This window comes from Nomascus leucogenys, chromosome 20 (assembly GCF_006542625.1).
Source record: "Nomascus leucogenys isolate Asia chromosome 20, Asia_NLE_v1, whole genome shotgun sequence".
Lineage (NCBI taxonomy): Eukaryota > Metazoa > Chordata > Mammalia > Primates > Hylobatidae > Nomascus > Nomascus leucogenys.
This window is the reverse complement of record NC_044400.1, coordinates 24,633,733-24,658,149: the sequence shown is the minus strand read 5'-3', so window position 1 is coordinate 24,658,149 and position 24,417 is coordinate 24,633,733.

Below are 24,417 nucleotides of genomic sequence, written 5' to 3'. Positions count from 1 at the left end.
AAGGATGGGTTGGGAGAAGTGAGGCAATAAAGTGATAAGTGACACACTCATAACCTGGAACACAATTATTGAGTTAGTGTGTCCCTTTGGTACTAGGCATTGCCCCCAAGGACTCAGCCTTTCAAGTTTTCTCATTCTCTTTTTTCCCCCAGGTCTTCCCTTACGGCTACACTGGATGATGTTCATAAATGTCACGGAAGCTGAAAACAGTTCCGTTTGGGTCTCAGAAACTTAGGATATTAGACAGGAAGGGTCACTTAGCCAGGCTGACCTTGTGTCCAGGTTTGCACCTGCTGTCCCAACCACTGTCCTGTTAGTGCTTCCTCTCACTCTCCCAAGTGTCCCACTCAGGTGATAAATTACATGGTTCCCTAAAGGCAACCAGCATTGAGTCCAGTCCCCTGACTTTACAGATGAGGAACCTCCTATACTGATGTCGAAGACGAGGCTCTGTGGGGACGTGGGGAAGAGTGGACTTGGCTTTACCGTGCAACTTTGGTTTGTTGCTAAGCCTCTATCTAAAATGGTCCACCAAGAGGTAAAATGAGGTCATGTGTGCAGAGCATCAGGCATACATCATGAACTGAGGGATGGGATGCGCCAACCTCTGCCATGTAGCTCTTCCATCTGCCCACCTCCCCAATCCCTATCTCACATTCTCCAGTCTGTCTTCCAGACAGAAAAAACGAGGCCCATTTATAACAGTGGAGCACAATACCCCTTCAGAATAGACACTGTTAACAGAAAAGTTCCAGGGTACAAATCTCAATTTGTTTGGAAAGGAGGATCAGGGCTGTAAACGCCCAGGGATTGCTAAGCAAGAAGAGGATATTGAGCACTCTCTCCAGTTCATGCCTCTCTCTCCTCAAAGTCCCTCTTCCTGATGGCTACCAGAGGCTCAGAGCAAGCAACCAGTAGCAAACGCCTCTCTCTGGGTAGGCCGGTCCAGCTAAGGTGCACCTATTCCATGGGAAAGAGCATCCCACGATCTCCACCTGGTGGCCAAGCTGTTGATCAACACACTCCCTGGCCAACTGTTGATCAACCTGTTGAGCAGCTACCCTGTGGCCATTCACAAAAGAAACCCAGGCTGGGACCTTCTCTACAGGTGACCTGATGGTGGCTGCTCCTGGAGGCTGATTGGAAGCACGTGTCTGTCTCAGGCCACACTTTGACATGGCACGAGAGACTTCTCTGCCACGCTTGCTGCCCTGGATCCAGAACAGGTTACTCCAGGGCTTCTCAGCCTCAGTACTATGAACATTTGGGGCTGGATATTTCTTTGTTGGGGGTGGGGTGAGGCCATCCTGTGCATTGCATGATGTTTAGCAGCATCCCTGGCCTCTACTTACGAGATGCCAGTAACAACCTGCTTAGTTAGGACAACCAAAAATGTCTTCAGATGTTGCCAAAGTCCAGTGCAGGAGAGGGAAGACACAAAATCACCCCCAGTTGAGAATCGCTAGGCTACTTAACCAGTCAGCTGTTCATTTAACAAGCATCTCAGTTCTTAGCAAAATGGCAAGGTGAGCAGTGGTGACTCTGTCCAGGTCAGACCAACAGCAGTCTGCGGGCACCCACAGTGTGCAGGGCTCTAGGAAGCAGTGATGAATCATCCCCTAGTCTCAGTCCTGTAGAACCCACCCCCCATAAAGTTTTGGCCACAAGCTCCCCAATCCCCTATGCACAAGCACAGGCACACATATTTTGAGGCTGACCTCTTGTAGGTGTTCGCTCAGGAGTTGACCTCTGGAAAGCAAAACCTGTTCAAATGAGATTCAGGTGAGTGCATGTGGCCTCCATCTCAGAATCGGAAGATCCCTTGAGTAATCGTAAGAACAGCTACTATTGTTTTCAGCATAAAACACATGTCCAGCCCTGTGCTCAGTGCTTCTCCAACAGTCCTCACTACAACTCTGAGAGGTGGTGCCCTTTCACAAATGAGAAAATAGGACCCAAGATAGGTTAACTTACCCAAGGCTTCAGCACTTATAACGATAGAGACTAATTTTGGACTTGGGTTCCACACAGCCTTCTGCAAGCCATTGCAGTTTTCCAGTGAGCTGCTTTCTTGGACACCAGTTAGAACCTGTCATCAGTAGCTCGTGGTTTAGGCTTTGAGGAAGGTCTCCTTTTTCTCTGCTTCCAGCATGCTTTTTTTTTTTTTTTTTTTTTTTGAACAAGCTAATGGCATCTCAAGGAAAGGGACCATGTCTTTTGCTTTTCTTGGGCTGCTTTCAGAGACAAGCATGGTGCTTGGAACATAGATGCTTGGCACATAGGTGCTCCAAAGTGCCTGCAGGTTCACAAAGTCAGTCCCCTTCCATGGAGAGCAGTGTCTCTCAAAATTATGGCTGCCCTGCCTGGAAACCTCCTTGGCCTCTTTTCCTTGGAAGCATAGCTAATGAAGAGATCCATCTCATCTCCACCTACATCTCCCACTGGTGGGCAATCTAATTAGGTTCTTTCTACAATTAACTATTCGTAATTAAAGAGGAGCAAAGCCCATGTGTCATTCTTTAACTCCATCCGTTAAACAACAATGTCCAATTTTGAAATCCCTCTTCAGACAAGGAGAAGTGGTGCATGTGTGGGCTAAGAATTCTCCAGATATGCTAACCTAAATTTAATTATGCAAGGAGAACAGAGGTTTCACTTCATTCTTCCTGGAAGTACTGTAATTAAAACTCAATTAGGGGCGGCACTGGCCAGCATCATTATTTGAGTGTCACCCTGTTGAAGAGACAAACAGCTCAGTGTGCTCATGCAGACATCATCCTGAAGCCGTCGCAAGTAAAGGGGTCATCTGGATCATCCTCTGTCTTCCAGCATCTTCTAAAAGCATCATTTGTTTAACTGATTTCTCTTCATTTTTAGCTGTTTAAAACAGTTCTAGCCAAGCTTCCAGGTCAAAAGACGAAACAGCCATTCAGATATCTTGTCTAATCGTAAGTACATAAGAACTATGCACTTATGATGGGATGGGTGCTTCACACACAGTGTCTTATTTGATCTTTACATTAACCATAGGAAGTAGGCATCATCCTTATGTAAAGATAAAGGAATAAAGTCTCAAAGAAGTTAAAGAATCTTCCACTGGCATCAGTGGAAAGTGGTGGTGCCGGGATTTAAATTGACAAGTGTGCTACTAGAGTCTGTACTCTTAAACATTGTGTTATATCGGTGTTTTGAAAAAGTTTTCCAAATATCTGATGTTTGACATCAGAGAGAGACTTCCTCTGTCTGGTTTTGACTGTAAACCCAACACACACATATCAAATACAGGGTATCCTGAATTCTTCTTGCACACATTGCTTTAGCAAGAAGGCTGATGAGCTGGAAGGCTTTGTGTGGCTCCCATCAATGCACCACTGCTAGAGAAACACATTCCAGGCCCAGTCCACAACTTTAGTGGGGCTGTCTACACAGTTCATCCACTCCAGCAGACAATCCGTATGGCTCCTTCTCAGGAGATCCACGAGAGTGCCTGCCAATGAGTGAGGCATCTTACCCGGGGCCACCACTTGCAGTTGGCAAATTGTGTCCTTCTCAGGGGCGCCTACCAAGGGGTGAGTGTACCTGAGTGTCAGCTTGCACTGCACCCCAGACAAACAAATGGCAACTCTTCTACTTTTCTTTTCTTTTCTTTTTTTTTTTTCCTTAAGACGGAGTCTCGCTCTTGTTGCCCAGGCTGGAGTGCAGTAGTGTGATCTCGACTGACTGCAAACTCCGCTTCCCAGGCTCAAGCAATTCTTCTGCTTAACCTCCCAAATAGCTGGGATTACAGGTGCCCACCACCACGCCCAGCTAATTTTTGTATTTTTAGTAGAGACAGCATTTCACCATGTTGGCCAGGCTGGTCTCAACCTCCTGACCTCAGGTGATCCACCTACCTTGGCCTCCCAAAGTTCTGGGATTAAAGGCATGAGCCACCATGCCTGGCCCCTCTTCTACTTTTCAAAGGTGCCAGTGGGCTACCAGTGACTTGACCCTACTGGCTTTAGAGTGCTCAGGCTCACAGTCCACTGAACATTCTTCTTCTTGCTTTTACCACACAGAATACAGAGTAAATTAGAACCCTCTGAAGGCAAGCCTCTGAGCCTATTCCAGAACAAGGGGCAATAAATATGAGGACCTGGAAGGAAGGGCCATATCCCTCCCTTTCCCCTTTCCTGAGGGCCTAAGGCCCTCTTTACCTGTATCTGCTCTGTCTCATTACTTCTTTTTTGTTTTCCTCCCCTACCACCCTCTGGATGCCACTTCTCTACAGACAGATTGTGTAACAGAAAACTCTCAAGGAATGAAGGTCCCAGAATGAGGACAGGAAGAGTTTGGTGTTGAGATCATTGCTTCTTCCCATATAGAGAACCATGGTCTGACATTTCAGAAAGCTCCAGGTGCAGCTGTCAGGGAAGGGTGGAGCATGAGGGGTGGCTCACTGAAGGAGTGATGGAACTGGCACCTGAGCCCAGCCTCAGCCTCTTCCATTTCATAATCCACGGGATGAGTCACTGCCCACAGTTGACCTCTGAGAGCCCAAAACAAAAGAGGAATGTGCTGGCACCCAGAGAGAGGGATACTCAGCTTCTTTGGACACCTGGTTGGTGACAGAGCTGAGAGCAGTGCCTGAGCTGACTGCTCCTCTCTATAGCCATTGGCATGGTACTCCTGCTCTTGCTCTAGCAAAGGGAATGGGATTTCTTTAGGATGAACCTGGCTGGATTTCCTGCCAAGGCATCTACAGTGGCAATGGGGTTGAAAAGCTAGGAGGGGCCAGCCTGGGTGGTGTGGTTTGCTGTGCAGATGGAGTCACCCTGAGTTCAAGAAACACAGCAGGATGAGGCCAATGAGCACAGGCTCTGTGTTGGCCACATACTGGGTTAGAGGCTAGCTGAATTGTTGCGTCATCCATCCATCATTCATTCATTCCTTCACTTAAAACTCACCTACTTCAAAGGATATTTACGGCAGCTTAAAATACATCTAATATTGAAGGTTAGATGAAAGATAACATGACACAACCACTTCAGAAAACTGTCTGAAAGTTTCTAACAAATGTAAACACACACCTATCCTTTGGCTCAGCAATTTCATCCCTAGGTCTTCACCCGAGAGAAATGAATCTATATATGCCCACAAAAGACTTCAAAATATTTGTAGCAGCTTTATTCATCATACCACCAAATTAAAGCTGTCCTTGTGTCAAAGGAGAATGAATAAACAAACTATAGTACATTCATACGATAAATTTCTATTCAGTAATTAAAGGGGACAAATTTCCAAATATGTACAACAACATGGATGAATCTTACAGAAATTATGCTGAGTGAAAGAAGCCAGATGCAAAAGTGTATGTTCAGTCATCCCTTGGCATCCTGGGGGAATTGGTTCCAGGATCCCAGTGGACACCAAACTCCATGAATGCTCAAGTCCCTTATATAAAATGGCATAGTATTTGCATATAACCTACGCACATCCTCCTGTGTGCTTTAAATCATCTCTAGATTATGTATAATACCTAGAACAATATACATGCTATGCAAATCATTATTATTATGTATTTTTGTTTATATAGTTTTTATTGTTGTATTGTTATTTTTTATTGTTTTCTTTTTCAAATATTTTTGATCCACAGTGGTTGAATCCATGGATGTGGAACCCATGGACAGGGAGGGTCGACTGTATTTATGAGTCCACTTATGTGATGGTCGAGAAGAAGCAAAAGGAGTCGATGGAAACAGCATTCAAAATGGTAGCCACCTAGGCATGATGGGGAGCAGGAAGGGAGTGAGTGAGAGGAGCCTGTGGGACTTTCTGGGAAGATGGAGATGTTGAATATCTTGATTTGGGTGGGAATCACACAGAAGTATACATTTGTCAAAACTCTTCAAAATGTACACTTAAAATCTGTGCATTTCAGTCTCTGTAGAACATATGTAAAACAAAGCAGAACAAGTAGAAACAACAGCGAACACCTCTGTGATTTTCTTCTAAAACAGGGAAGCAGTCTAGAACCAGATGGGCTGGATTCGAACCCCATTCCAGCTCTTACCAGTCAACCGAAAAGTCAACCCAAGGGCTGGCTAATCCAAATAACATCACCAAGCCTTTGTAGATAACTTCATGGTTTACAAACCCCATTCCAGCTCTTACCGCGTTACAGCTCTTACCAGTGCCCACAGTCACACCTAGTGGATGGCAAACTCTGTTTAAAAGAAATATTAACCATTCAGGAAATGGGGCCTTTACTTGGAGACCATAAATTAAGGGTCTCCAAGATGGGGCTTTAGAAAGGGGCTCATGAACCTCTTGAAGGTAGTTGCAAATTCACTGAGCATAATGTGCCTTTGTGTTGGGAGAGGGTGTATAACTTTCAATCAGACTCTAAAATGATTGCTCCAGGACTCCAGAATGAGATGATTTATACCAATGAACATCAAAGTTAAACCCCAAGGCTCTTGCTTTTCTTTTCCCTAGAAGTGAGTTCCAAACACCATCTCACCCACAGGGGAGGGAATTACACAGTGCGTGGGTCCCAGGAGGTGGGAATCCCAGGAGCCTCCTCAGGGGCTGCTCTCACAGGAGAGAGGATGAGTAAGTCGCAAACGTGGCTTTCTTGTGATTTAACAAAAAACGAGGGTGAGGATTGAGCTTTCATAGCTTTGTAAGGGAATGATGCCCATCTGAGTGGACTACTGGACCACAGACATAGTGGACAGGTGGCAGGGCTGGGTCAGGGGAGATGGAGTTAAGAGAAATCCCTGAGCTTGCAGAGAAGCTGTGCTTCAGAAGATCGGGGAGGGAGGAAAGGGACTTGGGAGGCAGGACAAACTATGGAGTGGGAACTCCCCACCCCCGTCACGACCACCATTTCCCCTTCTCTATCATCTCCTCCGTCCTCACTTCTTGGTTTCTTGCACCAGGAGAAAGCTCTTGGTGTCTCTTTTTGAGGCCCTAGCAGTTGTTTCTACTCAGAACATGAAGAATGGTGGTGGAGCCTGGCCTAGCCCCATGGTGGGGTAAAGTTGACAAATGGGTTGTTCATGGGCAGCAGAGCAGGATGGAAGTCAGATTTAAAGTCTGGCTCCACTGTGTGGGTGGTCCAGGGGACCTCAAGAAAGGGTTTTTCCTTCAATGTGCCTCAACTCATTGCCTATAAAATGAGGGTAAAAATCTCTCCTTCACGTAGTGTGTTAAGTTCTAAACTATATGGGGCATGGCACGTAGCACTTAGTAGGGCTCTGCATACAGTAGGTACTACAGTAAATCTCCCACAGCTACTATGGACCCACTGGTGATTCTGATCATTTTACCTACTGTTGTCTGGCCAGTTAAGTGAATGTTACTTGGGTTTATGAATTCATTCAGCAAATAATCCTTGAGTTGCTACTAAGTGCTAGTGCTGTGCTAGGGCCCTGGGACACAGCAGAGAATAAGATGGACCCACAGTCATGTCCTTCTGGGGTCCAGCCCTCTCTGAGCCACTGGTGTCTGCTGGGTCACAGCAGCCCCTGCTTCTGTGCCAAGGACTCCTCAGGCAGAGACTCCCGCCCTCCCCTTCCCTTCTCAGACTGATTGACATTTGGGGACCGGGAAGGGGTGGGACAGGGCTGGGGTGTGGGGAGGGCTGACAAGCATGGCGGGTTCATGAGTCCTGACTGAGAGTGCCTTTGATGAAAGTGCCAGAGGTAACAGCCTTGTTATCTAATTCCCAGTGATTGATTACTGCTTGTGTTGACAGCTACCTTGGCATCCTCCTTGGTCCTGCCTGGGGCTCAGAGCCACAGAACACCCTGAAGCCCAATGGGAAAAGCCACCACCTGCCTTTGGGCCAGGAAAGCAAGCACAGTTTTAGGGGCTTCTGTGTGGGGAATTTTTCCCGGTCACAGCTTTGAGCCATGGCGATGATTTGGCCTGAGATGGAGCTGATGAAGTCCAACCGGAAGTGGGCAGCAGTGATGTCTGAGGAGCAGCAGTTCCCAGAGGAGCAGTTGGAGGGCTGGTGGGTGTCTGGGGGACCCTTTAGTCCCAGCTCACCCTTGCCACTCTTAAACAGCAGCAACAACAATGAGCATTAATATAATAAAGTGCATGACCCCTTAGCCAAAACTCTGCAAGCCAGAAGCATTTGAAAATTCAGAATTTCAGGGTTTTGAGGAAAGTAAGATAGTATACAAACTGAATGGTTCCTGACATCCCCAAGGGGTCTGGAGCAGCACCCCATAACCAAGCACACAGGATGGGTGTTCAAACCAAGCCAGAGAGCTAAAGATGATAAATGGTTTCACATCCACTTAGGAAAGGTTTTACCACGAAACAGGTTGTGCAAAAACATGATTTTCTGAGGCTTTTTCATTCACGATCATAAATAAGGGATTGTAGTAAAGAAAGAAGTCCAGTAACAGTTATAGCACTAATAATATTGTTTCAGCTCTTTAATATTGTCTCAATCTTATTCAAGTGGGAATAAAAATACCTCTAGGAAACTGCATTTTTATATATCTATACATAACATGCAGTTTAAGTAAAAACAGCATTTTGTTAGACCCCAGCCCCTTATTACCACCCCAATTTCCTCAGTGTGAGAATTCTGGAGCTGACCCTGTAGACATGGTCGCCCAGGGAAGGCCTGAGTGAGGAGATGCCTGGAAGGACTGTCAGAGTCCAGAGTCCTGCTTCCCAGAGAAGTTGCCCCTGGGGCAGGCAAGGGCTATCTGCAGCCTTGGTGCAGCCCCTCTGGAGCGAAAGGCCAGGATCTGAGACTGGGAAACAAGGCGCTGTCTCCCTTCTTTCTGCGTGGCTGAGGGATGCGCCTTCCTGGCTTTAAGCTTGGGGTGTGGGAGAGGGGCTACACAGACACAGAGTTAGGTGGAAGGGGCCTGAAGGGGGTCTCTTGGCTCTGGCTGGATGGGTAAACTCCACGTCCCTCTACCTAAGTCCTTTCCTTTATCCTTGAGCCATGGATATGGGAACTACAAGGGGAAGGCAGAGTCCATGCTGTGGTCAGAACCTCAAAGGACAGCCGGTGTCCTGGAGGCATCAATACTGACCTTAGGTCAGGGGGAGACACCAGGGGAGGCAGTTGGTGTCATAGGTGCATTTCAATCACTGGGGATGCAGTCCAGGGACTGACTTTTTAATTGAGCTACCAAAGCACATTTGCACACTAAAGTCCAGAACATGCGATCAAAGAGAAGAGCATCTCAGAGACACAGGGAGTGGGAAATGGCAGGCTCAGCTTCCTCAGCTCTGCACGGATTTTCTCTGTCATCGCCAACCTTGGAAGATCAGCACTGCCTTAGCAAGGATTATGACTTCATGAGCAGACACTACGTTTACACAACTATTGCATTGTATCATTCATATGGCCCTCCCAATAAGGTGTCATTATCCCCGTTTCATAGATGCACTCAGAGAGCAGTTAACCAGTGATGAAGCTGAGATTCAAACCTGGGTCTGCTGAGTCTGAAGTTCATACTCTCTCTGTGCTGGGGGGCTTGGCTACTGGACTTGCTACCTCCTGTTGCTGTTTGTAACATAGAAACCACAGGAGCAATGTTGAATGTTAACAGTGCTTATACTGTATCCAAGAGAACAAGGGATTTTAGGATACAACCAAAAACACCCTAAGAATCTGATCCTCCCTTAGCCTTCCCTCCTGTTTTGAAAAATCGACCCAAGGGCTGGTTAATCCAAGTAACATCACCAAGCCTTTGTAGATAACTTCGTGGTTTACAAAGCCCTTCTCCATACTGTGCCTCGTTTTGATACTCTGAATGAAAAGGCAAGATCTATAAGGAAGCCTTTATAGCTCTATTTTATGAATTTTGGAACAGAGGCTCACTGAGAAACACGCCTCCCACAGTAGCAGGCAGACGGCAAGGACCCAGTGCCAGATTCCTTTATGATATGTGTGGTGCTCCCACAGTCCCCCCATTCTACTTCAAACTTTCTTCCAAGGTTTTCTGACATGGTCAGCCTCTATCCAATTCAGGGAAGGTTTACCATTTTGGGTTCCAAGAACCTAAAGATTTATATTGCCATAATTGGTTTATATTGTCATAAATAGCTCTGAGAATTAATTTCAGGAAGTTGACATCAAAGGACCCACCTAAGATGAGTGATATTTCCTGACTCCAAGGGACAAGGAAACACCCACTGGGGGATTGTGCCTTCATCAAACAAACTTCAATTCCAATCTTTTTTTTTTTAATCTTAATGGGAAAAAAAATAGCTCATGTGAAGTCCAGAATCCAGGCACTTTCCCGTATGTTTATATCTGTTTACCAGTTGGTGGATTCATTTACGGCCTTATTTATTAGTTTTTTTACTTCAATTGAACCTCCCTGCTGCAAAATATTAAGGGGCACACGTATTGACTTAAATACACGGAAAGGAATAGCTTCTGTGCATGTTCTCACTTGCCAAATGGAGGCAAGCCTCAGCTGGGGACAGGGTGCATTTTATAACCTACCAATGAGTTAAGATCTGTTTGAAAAATACTGGCCTAGGAGTTCCCAATGTATATGCATACATTTTGACCTACCATTTTCATTTTTAGAAATTTTAGTCCCCTAAATAATGATTGTGTATTGAGAACTGTGTACAAAGATACCCACTATAATAATAGATATAATCAGAAAAAAGACAGCTACCTTAATGCCTGACAATTAGTGAAATAAATGATTGTACATTTATGCAGTAATATAATAGATTTCCTTTAAAATTATAGATTTCCATATACCTAACGCTAAATGATGAGTTAATGGGTGCAGCACACCAATATGGCACATGTATACATATGTAACAAACCTGCACGTTGTGCACATGTACCCTAAAACTTAAAGTATAATAATAATAAACTTAAAAAAAGAGTTCTATATGTATTAGAAATATTAGTCCTTTATAAGTGATATATTTAGAAATATTTTCTGCCAGTTGGACATTTGCTTTTTAACTTATCTTGTTTTCTTTATAATGAAAAATGTTAGATGCATAGATTGCAAAAATTTTCTTAAAAAACAATGGATTTCCTTTAAAATATTTGATGATAGATATACTGAATGAATAGAATAGGTTATGTACTGGTATTCTTTATTTTTCAGCAAATATTTGTTTCCAGGCATGACAGTGAACTAGACAGACATGGACTCTGTCTTCACATGGCTTTCAGTTGAAGAGGACACAGAAAATAAATGGAATTACAGACAGAGTGATTGCATTCAGTGCTGGAAGAGGTGAAGAAAGAAGTGCTAGGGGAACAATGAAAGGGGGGTCCCAGGTCAGACTTGATCTGCACTTGCTGTTCGGGTTGAGTCAGAGCTTGCACAGCAGTGACTTCTTAACTGGGACATGAGGACATTCAGGAGCTCAACAGAGGCAGGTGTGGGGCTGGGATGATGGGAGGGAAGAGGCCTCAGGTGAAGGCAACTGTGTGACCACAAGTTCCAGGAGGCTCTTGAAAAGTTTTACGCTAAAGAGTGGCCTGGTCAGGTTCACACTTTAGAAGGGCTCCTCTCTAGTGTGGAGAATGGACTGTGGGGGTTCATGCTAAAAAGCAAAAAGTCAGACACATTGAGGCAATTCAGAGACAATGGTAGACTAATGCAGAGGAGCTGGAAAGAAGTAGGTTGATCCAAGAGATATTTAGAGAGCATTGACTAGGGCTCATTGATTGGATACGGGTGGTAGGGAGAGGAAGGAGGTCGACATAAAGTGCTAACCAGCTTTCTGACTTGGCCACCAGGATTAAGAGTGATTCTCTCAGGAGACAGAGAACACAGGGAGGGAAACTTTGTTGGAGGAGGAGGAAGAGGTGTTGGGTTCCACTAGGGTCCATTCTTTTAGAGTTCTCCATTGGGTACACTTAGGAGGCAGGTGGAGATGAAAGTTTGTAGCTCAGGAGAGAGATCAAAACTGGAAGTAGAGATTAAGGGGTGACTCGTCATCAACTGGGCACAAGAAAAGGCAAAACTGTACTGAAAGAAATTAAATCAGAGATTGTGAGGGGCTGAGGGAAGGGGAAAGTGATTGCAAAGAAGCACAAAGGAATTTTGGGATGGGATGGAACTGCTGTCTATCTTGATGATCATCATGCTTAGACACTAAATACATTTGTCAAAAATTATAAAGTTAAAATTGGTTGATTTATTGTATATAAATTATACCTTAATTAAGCTGCTTTTTTTTTCAAAACAAAGAAGAAAGAAAATCCAATGCCTATCATAATCTAGAGATTCAACTCCTAGGTTTGTACTAAACATACAGGTGCACACACGTGCACCAAAACACATATTCACTGAAGTTCATAGCAGCCTTATTTGTAATAGCCCCAACCTGGAAACCACCAAAATGTCCATCAATAGTAAAATGATGAATTGTGGCAGATCATACAATGTGTCATCACCATTCATCATTTTACTATTGAAAAAGCAAACTCTGGCTACATACAAGCTCCCAGATGAATCTCAGGTAGAATGTTGAGCTAAAGAAGCCATATGCAAAAGAGTACACGTGATAAAGCATTCCATTTACGAGAGCTTCAGAAACAAGCAAAACTAATCTGCATGATTGAAATCAGACTAATGGCTACCTCTGCAGGGAGACATGGCCAGGAAGGGCATGAAAGAGCCTTCTGGAGGCTGGAAATGTTAAATATGCAGGTCTAGGTGGCAATAATACAGGTGTACATATATGGAAAAGTTTCATAAGCTGGACACTTCAGATCTGTAAAATTTTATTGAATGTAAGTTTTACCTCAGTAAGAAAATGATCTAAGACATATCTGTAACATTAAGTCCCTATTCATTTCAATTCCTTGAATTTAGATTTGACAGACATATAGACAAGGTGAGTTGGGGTTTTTATCTGCTCTTTATGAAAACAAGGAAATTAGTAGCATATACAATGGCCGTGCTGAGCCTCCTTACGAGTGAAGAGTTGTTGGAGAATTGTCTTGACAGTTTGGAAAATTACAATCTGTGCAATCACGTGTATTTCACATTGAATGTGCTAATTGTAACCATTTCTTATCTGTTCACCAGATCAGATTTCCCAGCCACTGCCACCGGGGCCCCTGGAGTCTCAAGAAGACTTAATTGCCATCTCCCAGTGTCCTTGACTGAGGATCTGTTTAAAAGTGCTTTAGCAAATGCTTGAGCTGCAGGAGGAGTGCTGAGCTGTTCATTTTGTAGTGCTCAGAGGGTGAGGGCCTCTTCTGCTGCTGTCCTGTTACCCTGGTTCATTGGTGGATGTGCAAGCTTGCTGTAGCCAGAAGCCCTCATTGCATTATGGTCTTCATGTTTAGGAAAAGCGTTATTGAAAGCAGAAGATTGTGAGCCCCAGCTCCCCTAGAGCCTGGAAAGGAAGGGGAATTCAGAGTCACAGTCTCACTAAATTGATGCTGGGGGCTAGGCCAAGCACATTTCCTGCATTATCTAATGTAATCCTCTCAGTGACATGGCAGATGGCACTCCAGACCAACATGGGAGGAGGCAATAGGGCTGGGACTACTGGGCATCCACGTAGAAAAACATAACATCGAATCCTTTCCTCCTCCACATATTCTGTACTTTGCAGTAAATCCCAGGTACACGGAGGACTTACAGGTGAAAGGCAAGACTTCAAAACTTTTCAAAGAAAATATAGAAGACTATCTTTCTGACTTTCAGTTCAAGATGATTTCTTAAATACAAGAGAGAAAAAGCACTAACTACAATAAAGAAACATTAATAAACCAGATGGCATTAAAATTAACTCTGTTCATCAAAAGACACCAAAGGAAAAGTGAAACGTAGGCCGTAAACCAGGAGAAAATATACACAACATCTGTAGCTGGTAGATTAGTATCCAGAATACATAAAGAACTCCTGCCAACGCATTAGGAAAAAGGACAGCCCAGCAGAAAATGAGCAAAAGCTGCAAATAGGCATTTCTGAGAAGAAGGAAGTAAAAAATAACCCAGTGAGATACAATTGTAGTAAAAATGCTAAGTTCTGGGCAAGACATGGACTTCAATGTTAATCCATTTCTGCTATTTCTGATGAATGTGTATTTGATGTGGTACAACTTGATGCTTTCCACGACAATGTGATGGAAATTTGTGACCTAGCACTTATATACATGAGAGCAAGGGTTTGCAAACTGAGGCCAGTGGACTTTGTTTTTGCTAAATAAAGTTTTATTGGAAGTCAGCCACACTCACTTGTTAAGATATGGCTGCTCTTGTAACACACAACAGCAGAGTTGAGTAGTCGCAACGGACACCTTAAGGCTTCAAAGCCTACAATATTTACTAGCTGATATTTTGCGGACAAAATTTGCCAACCCTGATCTAGAGACAGTTTTAAGGTATCATTTTCTTTTTACCTATAACTTTCTAGAACCCATACCATTTTAACAGACTTTATTTTTAGAACAGTTTTAAACTCACAGGGAAACTGAGAAGACAGTAGAGAATTCCCATAGACTCCGTCACCCAGTTTTCTCTGTCATTGACCTTAGCATGGTACCATTGTTACATATTGCTACATGATTAACTAAAGTCCATAGTTCATTCACATTTTCTCAGCTTTTATCTAATGTCTTCTGCTCCAAGATCCCATCCATTTACTTGACATATTTTCTTAGGCTTCTCTTGGCTGTGAGAGTTTCTCAAACTTCCCCTGTTTCTGATGACCCTGACAGTTCTGAGGAGTACTGGTCAGGTATTTTGTAGAATGTCTCTCTGTGGAATCTATTTGATGTATTTCTCGTGATTAGACTGGGGTTATGGGCTTTGGGGAGGAAGACCACTAAGGTAAAGTGCCATTTTTATCATTTTATGAAGGACATGTTCTAACATGATTTATCACTGTTACTACTGACCTTGATCACCTGGCTGAGGTAGTATGTGTCAGATTTTGACAGTGTAAAGTGACTCTTTCCCCTATACTCCTTGGAGGAAACAAACGCATTATGCACAGCCCAGCCCACACTTAGTGGGTAGGGATGTACGCTCTTCCTTGAGGCTGAAATATATATATTTTATACATATCTATATTATATATATATAGTTATATATGTTATATATATTATATATGTTATATATGTTATATATTATATATGTTATATATTATATATGTTATATATGTTATATGTTATATATATTATATATGTTATATATTATATATGTTATATATTATATATGTTATATATTATATATGTTATATATTATATATGTTATATATTATATATGTTATATATTATATATGTTATATATTATATATGTTATATATGTTATATATTATATACGTTATATATTATATATGTTGTATTATATATGTTGTATATATTATATATGTTGTACATATATTATACATGTTGTATATATTATATCTGTTATACATATATATTATATATGCTGTATATATATTATATATGTTGTATATATATTATATATATATGTTGTATGTATATATATATCAGAATAGTTTTACTGCCCTAAAAACTCCCTGCGCTTCACCTATTCATCATCACTCTCCAAGCCCCTGGCAACCACCAATCTTTTTACTGTCTTCTAGAGACATTTTTACACATGTATACCAAGAGACAAAAACAAGAATGTTCACAGAAGCAAAGAGCTAGGAGCAACCCAAATGTCCACTGACAAGGTGGTAGATAAATAAAATGAGATTTATTCCAACAATGAACTCTCATACAGCTGAGAACCTGACTCAAGCCCCGTTATATGCATGCAAGAGTGACAAATTTTGGAAAAGCAATACTTAGTGAAAAATCTAGTCCCATAGACCATAGAATATCATTTTTTATGAAACTCAAATACAAGTAAAACTAAACAACATGTAATAAAACCAGTTTTTAAAAGGCAAAGATGTCCAAGCATGGTGGCTCACACCTGTAATCTCAGCACTTTGGGAGGCCAAGGTGGGTAGATCGCTTGAGCCCAGGAGTTCAAGACCAGCCTGGGCAACATGGTGAAACCCCATCCCTACAAAAAAAAAAAAAAAAATTAGCTGGGCATGTTGGTGTGTGGCTGTGGTCTCAGCTACTCCAGAGGCTGAGGCAGGAGGATCACCTGAGCCCAGGAGGTCAAGGCTGCGGTGAGCCATGATCTTGCCACTACACTCCAGCCTGAGTGACAGAGTGAGACCCTGTCTCAAAAAAACAAAGGCAAAGATATAAAATTTAGGATAGTGATTAATTTGGGCAGAGGCAAGGGAATGGGACGGGGAAGATATGTGTACATAGACGATCCACCCACCTTGGCCTCCCAAAGTGCTTGGATTACCAGTGTGAATCACCATGCCTGGCCTTCATTGCCTTTAAAAACTGCCTTTATTACATATTGTTTAGTTTTACTTGTATTGGAGTTTCATAAACATAGAATCACTGTTGTTCTGGTTCTTGAAAGTAGTTCCTAAGTATTTATGATTTGATTTTAAACACATTCATTTGTAGGTATACGTATATATCCACATACATAGATATCTCTTACATGTGTTAACTATATTAGGTATTTTTAATTGTGATAATGCCTAATATATGGGATTGTTGTGAGAATTAAATGAGATAATATACGCAACAATTGACAACAATTGCATTTATGAGTATTATCATCTCCTAAGAAATCATGGTTGGTCTCCAGAGACACAGATCCAATATTTTAAAAAAAGGAAAGAAATCACATTTGGCCACTTCAGCTCCATGTTTGGGTCACCTCCTGAACTGCGAGTTAGATTCGAGACTGGGCCTTTCTTGGAGGTCACCACCAATGAGGCAGTATTTGAGTCTTCTTCATCAGTGTCTCAAATTCCACCATTATATTTATGAACTGGGGGAGCCAGAAGTGACTTTAGAGGTCATCTGCTATAACCTTGAGGAGGAGAAGCCCAGAGGTGTTGAGTGGTTTTCCTAAAACTACTCAATTCTACTCAGGGTTCTTCCAACCCTCAGTCCACAGCCATTTCCCCAGTGGTTTAGTGTGACAGGCCCAATATTATAGATGTGGAAGAACCGAAATGAGGTGGAGAGAAGTGAGAGGAGAAATGGAGGTTGGAAAGACAGCCTTCTACAAGTTTAGGATTTCTGATGTACTGGCCCACTCAGCAAGAGGTGGGTGACATCAGGACTGCGGAACTCAGGACCTGCACGCAGCCTGTGACCAGTGTAGTAGCAAGAAGTGGCCACACGATGTCACCAGAAACCACTATTTAGAAATTAGTCAGCAGGGGCTCCCAGCCTATTCTCGGCCTTTTGGTTCCTGTCCAGCAGAAATGAAATTTTACTGAAATTCTGAGGTGCTTCGGAGCATGTGACTAACAAGAGAAGGAAAGTAACGAGCAAGTTCTCAAAATAGTTTCAGAAAAGACAGGTAGGCCTACCTGCTCGGAGGACACTCACTGCAAAATTTTCCTTCTCAGCAAAGAAGAAAGGCTGCAGGACCAGTCTAGATCAAAGAGCTCCTTTCCAAATGGGAATGAGATACTTTGTAATCTTTTTTTCTTCTTGCTAAGCCTTTGAAATCTGGTGTGCATTTTATACTGACAACACACCTCAATGCAAACCAGCCACATCTCAAGTGCTCAATAGCCCCAGATAGAGAGGAGCCACCATCCTCGGGGGAGCAGACACAAAGTCACATCACATGGAGTCAGCTCTGAGAAGCAGTCTCCATACAGTACAAGGATATGAGCATCCAGGAGCATCTGTTCTGAGTGGAAGGATCATTTGTCAGGCAGCACTGAGACAGCCTGGACTCCCCCAGATTCTCTGCCACCTGCTAGATAATGCCTGAAATTCCACCATCTGCTCCTTTTAGGTCTCATATCCTTTAAACCCTAAATGGGACTCACCCTTCTCTCTCTTTTTTACTCACGGGGTAGATCTGAATTTATGGAGGGATGTAGGCTATGAGGTCTGTCCTTCATGGGAAAAGTCGCAGACCAAGAGGACAGAGGATCCGCTTCTTTGACCCATTGTAGACTTGCCTGATAGCTTCCCTGACTGCACTGGGAGTGGTACTCAGCAGCCAGGGTCACCAGGCCTCCCAGCAAACTGGCTTCCCCGGGGCCAGCCGTCCGACTCTTGGAGCCCTGGAGCGCTGATTCCTTCCACCACTCTGGACCCGGGTTAGCCCGCCTACACTGGGAGGGGGCCTCTTATCTACACAAGCTTGAGCAGCTTCTGCTGGACAGAAATTGGGATTGTCTCCACTTTGCCCCTGCAGGCTTAGGAAGGATTTCAGTTTGGTGGTTTCTACAGGCCTTGGACCCATTTCACTCTATGGACTTCTGATATAAACTTGGCCCCTTGTGCTATTGTGGGACCTGATGACATGCTAATATCTGGGAGAAATGATGAACATTTCAGCTCCCAGACCCCACACCAGTGCCAAAGAGCCTGCAGTGTGGAAGAGGCTGAATGTAGGGGAAGAGAGTTTGGCAGCCCATGGAGGGGTAATTTTGGCAGCCCTTGGAGGGAGAGAAAGGCTCTCTACATCAGAATAGAAGCCTCACTTCCTAAACATCCTGTTGAAGTAAGAGTGTGTTCTTAAGAGAATTGACCGAAATTATTACACAAATTCTTGGGTTCCCACAGTCCATGGAAAAAACAGCAGCCAGCGTGGAACTACAGATACCTAATAAGGATTAGGAGTCATCTGAGCCCCCGATGTTGAAAATCATCAAATAAAGCTGATTTATTTGATGCAGCTCAGGGCTGCACAGGACAGCTTGAGCCTGCCTGTTCTCCCCGTTAAAAGGCTCCTCTTGGGTGAGCACAGTGGCTCACACCTGTAATCCCAATACTTTGGGAGGCCGAGGTGGGCGGATCACCTGAGGTGAGGAGTTCAATACCAGCCTGGCCGACTTGGTGAAACCCTGTCTTTACCAAAAATACAAAAATTAGCCAAGCGTGTTGGTGCGCGCCTGCAATTCCAGCTACTTTGGAGGCTGAGGCAGGAGAATCACTTGAACCTGGAAGGCTAAGGCAAGTTGCAGTGAGCTGGGATTGCACCATTGCACTCCAGCCTGGGTGACAGAGAGAGACTCCGTCTCAAAAAGAAAAAAAAAAAAAAAAAGATGAAGTCTCCTCTCATCCTGCTCCAGCCTCTCCTTGCTTCTCTCCCTGGTCCCTCTCCATCTCCCCAGCTCCACTCTCCTTACTCCCTTCCCACCAACCAAAGGGACCAAAATATTTTTTAAAAAATTTCAATTATTTATGAAATTCCTAGGAAAGGAAATGTTTTCTAGTGAAACACATCTTCACGAAAGCAAAAAGGCTGAGTCAGCAGTTGCTGCTAAAATCTCATCTTCACTATCAGGTGTGTCTCACTGGGTGACTTATCCAATTTGGAAGCAAATCTTTCATGATGCAGCAAGAATCTTGGCTAGAGCTGACTAAAACAACAATAACAGCAGAACCAACTTGTCAGAAAGTTACCAAAGTAATGTGTGCATATGAATTCCCCACTTTTTCCTAAAAGTTCTCAGACCTAAGCTCCCATTCATGTGTGTGGAGGGGACAGGGTTGTTGACTGGCCCATTGTCCTAGGTTTATAACTACAACCTGGCATGGAAACTGCTCGCACACCTGCAAGGTTGCCTGTGAAGTTGAGAAGGTTTCAGAGGGAGAAGAACCATATTTTTGAATTGCAGGATTAGCATGTAGATTTTTCTTTTTATCCGAAGAAACAGCAGGCAGATGACCAGGCAGAAAGGCCACTGGCCCAGAAGTCAGTCCCTGCCTGCCACTGACTGACAGTGTGAGCTTGCATATGCCGCCTATCTCCCTGTGCTAGCACCTTCCCAACCAGAAAGCAGATGAGAGGCTGGGCACGGTGACAATCAGGCATCTCACTGTAAAGAAGAAAGGAAAAGCAAAGCCTATATTTGGACAGGAGAGAGTGAAATGGCAAACTCCAAAATTCCTTTCAACTGTGCATGCCTATTTTGTGTGTGTGTGTGTGTCTGTGTGTGCGTTGTCAGTGTCTGACCCTACAAACCTCTGATAAGAGTGCAACCATGAAGTCTCACTTGGCCTAAACCCAAAAACCCAACACTGCCACTGTTGATAGCATTCTTATTTGAGGGCCTTTTTAAAAAATAATTACTTGGGAAACCACCTGTTTCTGTACAACATTAAAACTATTTTAGTTTCAAAATTAAGGTATATTTGAGTTATTGTTGCCTAAGACAAACAAAACAAAGCATTTTGTTTTTAAAGTCTTTTTTTTTAAAGCTATGCTCTTCTCAAATTGGGAGGGCTGTGTCACCATGTAGAAGGAAAAGCTGAACTTTGAACCAAATTGGGAGAGACAACAAAAGGTAGCTGAAGGAGCTCGAGTTTGTTACTATTCTCTAAGTCATTAAAACACAAAATTAGGACAAGTTCAAGGATGAGGAGTGTCATTAAAATATCTAGGTGATTCTTTAAAACCCGTAAAAGGCCCAGAGGTTTCTGGGGTGGAAATTCCCAAAAGCCTCAATCATGAGTCACTGTAATTTGTTGCCCTCAAAACCTCCACTAGTTTTGGCAGAACTCAGGGCCCCAAATCTGGAGTCCAGCAACAGTAGGGAAACTTTTTATGGGGAGAGGATGGTGGGAAGGGATGGGTGGTGGGGAGAAATTGCCGTATAAGGAAACTCTTAAGTCCTGGGGAAGACCTGGTATTTCACCAAACTAAAAAATTGTTAAGGGAAGATCCTTGAACCCCTTACTCCTCCCATCAAGAATTCAGAGAAAGAAGAGAGTGAGGGATATGTTATTCCCCAACACAGACTTGTACCATGTCCCTCTCTTTAAATGTGAAGAGTAACCCACTTAAGGGAAACATAGCAATTTCCTAGACAAGCTACAGCGCATAGAAGACACGGAACTCACAGAGGTCAGACAATGAGGGAACACGGCTGAAGCCACTGGACACCACAGAGCCTGCCAGAGCCTCTGAGGCAGCCAGACCCAATGTGAGGAGCAACCACACCCTGGAAGCCAGGGGGGCAGGGAGGCACAGACTAAACTGTCCAAGCCCTCTTCCAGAGCTTGGCTGCCCACTCTGCCATCAATCCTCTCCGCTCCCCCTCCAGCCTCTGATGACAGGGAGCTTACTCTTTACAGTCTTTCTTCACTGCACTCAGGACGGATGCTCCAGACAGTTCACAGTCAGGGTGGCAAAGGAGTCCCCAAGCCTCCTTTGGGTCCCCAGTCAAACACTGCCTCTCAATGGAGTGGGCAAGCAGTGAGGGAGAAGGGGCAGAAACCCTGGATGGGTCACAGGCTCAGGGCCTAAACAAATCTTGAACTCGGTGGCACTGGTTCTTCAGCCCTTTGGCAGACCAGCAATGTGGCAGTGACCTTCTGAGAGTGCAGATAACAATGGGCTGGAAGTATCTTCGCCCTGCCCCCAGCCAAGTGTGCATAAGAAAGGGGTCTGGGATTCCACATGACAGATCAGAGCTGAACAACATGAGAGTGGGATGGGCTTTGAAACCCTTGTCATGGTCACACAGCTAGGGCTAGGTAAACTTAACTGGAGGAGCTGCTATCACCTAACCAGATCTTTCTACTTAGCTATTTGCCGCTTTCCCTAAGTGCTTTACACACATGATGTCATTTAATTCTCACCACCATCCTATGCTGCAGGTATTATGACTCCCACTTTATAGGTGAAGGGCTGCAGTAACTTGCTTAAGGACTTCCAGCCAGGATCAAACCTGCTCTGCCTGCCAGGTGATGGGGACACTACCCAGCTCCCACCTTCCACATGGCCAGGCAGAGACGGGGCTCAGTGGCAGAACAGCAGAACGGGTGGGTGTTTCCTGGCTACTCCTAGACAGGCAGTGCGTAGGGCTCAGTGCTGGGCTGTCTTGGAATGTGCTTCCTGGGACATAATTACCACCATCAAGATTATTATTAGCATTAGGCATTTACATGACACTTAATATTTTCAAAGCATTGTACTACCATTTAATTAGTTTTTCCTTGCAACATTCCTGTCGAGTCCACACTTGATAGCTGGCGAGACTGATGGGGAAGAGATAAATGCTAAAGGTTGCTGTCGAAGAGGGCACGGCAGCACAATCTCTTAGCTTCCATTCTTTCTGGTGACCCAGCTAATATTAATTATCTCCCCTACTCCTGCAAATCCTGCACCTTCAATCCCCAGTTCTCCACTATCAAGGTGACTATGACTTCTAGGAGTTGAGGTGCAGGGATCTCTTCTTTGATGTATTTTGGCTCAAGGTCCAAACACCTTCCCCCCTCCAAAAAAAACAAAACAAGACAAAAAAAAATCGAGTTCCAGTTCACGTTTATTCAGAACTAAGGGCACCCTCAGTCTCTTTCCAAACCTTTCCATTAAAGCTACCTGTAAAATCTCAGGGTTGTAATTCCGAAACCTAAGGCATTTTCTGATAGGAAGGTTTTATCTAGCATTTGGCAAATCCTAACTGGGTCTGTTAAAATAAAGGAGTATCCCTTCAGAATAGAGAAGGGGAACAAAATACAATAAAATAGAGACGAGGGGCAGGCCAGCAGGCTCTGCTTCTTGCTGGCAACAGGGGCTTGAGAACTGGCCTGTGAAGAGGTGGCTTATCCCCTATCCTGAGAGCCCTGACAGAGCATGAGAAGCTGCCAGTACTACCTAAGATGTTCTCGCTGCAAGGCCTACTTATTCTGCTCTTTAGGTTAAAGGAGAAATCTCAGGAAAGAAGAAGGGGAGGGGACGCGAGGCAGCTAGGGTCCTGGAAGACTATGGGAGTAAGGAAAAGGAAGGAAACTGAAATCTCAGGTGCTTCGCTGCAGGACCCACCAGCCTGGGACAACCCGCTTCTCTCTGCACACCTGCACCCCCCTTACAGCCAGGTTCTGGCACCTCCTCTTTCTTCTCCAGGGAATTCCCTTCACGGGGGTGCGTTGGACCAACGGAAACCCCTCCAGTGCAGCACCAGCTGCAGGTTCGGGAATCAGAGGAGTTCCCTGCCGCCCTGCAGGTGAACTGGGGTCAAGGCGGAACCATGGGACTGGGGACTGGTGGAACTATGCCTCCTGGCGATGCTGGCCCTCAGTCACCTCCTTCTCTCCAGCAGGCTTCCCGGCCTTTCCTCCCTACCCCACCCCCACCCTCTTCCCTGCGAGCCAGGGGCCCAATTCCAGGGCTTAGGGCAAGGTGCTCCATGAGAGGTGGTGACAGGAAGGCCAACAGGGAGTGGAGCGACCCGGAGAGGCGACTCCCTCAGCGCGGTTAGAAAACGCTGGGTCATCCTGGTTTTGTCACGGGCCTCGACTGCTCCCGGATCGCCACCACTTGCACCATGACAGTTGAGGCGCGGCTCTGGGGAAGGCTGGGCCTTGTCCTCAAGGTGGGACCCGAGCTCCCTCACGTCCCAGTCGGAGTCATTGCCTGGTGACCAGAAGCAAGTCTGAAAAAGTCTTGCCCTTGGTGGGTCACCCCCCCGCCGCGGAGACCAGCCATGAGCTTGGAGGCCCGGGACCCTGAGATGTCCACCCCAGGAGCTCGGGGCTGGAGGCCTGTCCAGGCCAGCATTTCTGGCCCCCTACCCCCGCCTCCGGGGGCAGCCAACCACCATGCCGGAGTCGGATGCTCGGCCCCTTCCGGGGTCACTGAGCTTGGAAGCCAGAAGAAAGCAAGCAGACAACAATACCAACAAGGGGAGATGCGGCCTCCGGCGCGGCTCTCTGGCCAGCTCCTCTGGGTGATGCAAACCGAAGATCCCTGTTGGGAGTAGGGGTCGGAGCCAGAGGCCCCACCTAAAGAGGCGCTCGCTCTGCGCGGACCCTCGGAGAGGGCGCAGGCAGAGGATTCCCCCGACCCGCCCTGGCGGGGAACGCGGCCCCACTGGAGGGCCTGGGAGCGCTGAGACTTCGCCTGTGTTGCAGGGGGAAGGGCAGGGAAGGTTATAACTCCCGTCCCTACCTGGAGCCCGCAGGGCGACTTGGAGCGTCTCCTGAGGGAACTGGCCCCTATCTGGCTCCCTAAGAGCTGGGGAAATATTCGGTGCTTCGTTTCCCGCTTGGTATGGGCATGCGCTTGGGGCGGGTTAAGCCTCTCCGACCTCAGTTTCCTCCTTTGTAAAAGGGAGAGTATGCTGGTTCATACCTTAATAGGCTCCCAGCATGCCCATTAGGAATACCTAAGCCAGGCCACCAGGTGAAACCTTCAGAGCCAGGCAGCCCAGAGCTAGCACCTGATAGATCCTGAGCTGGTTACCATCGTTCCGTCGTCTTTTGAAGGTGGAGACCCCTAAACAGAACCGCTTCCTCTCTCTCTACCTCCTCCCCTGACCCTGCACTCTCTATCTCTCTCTCTGTATCTCTCACATCTCTGTCTCTCATTCTATCCCCCTTGGTAAACTGGAAACATCTGAGTGAAAGGTGAAAACAAAGTTTAACAGAAATCCG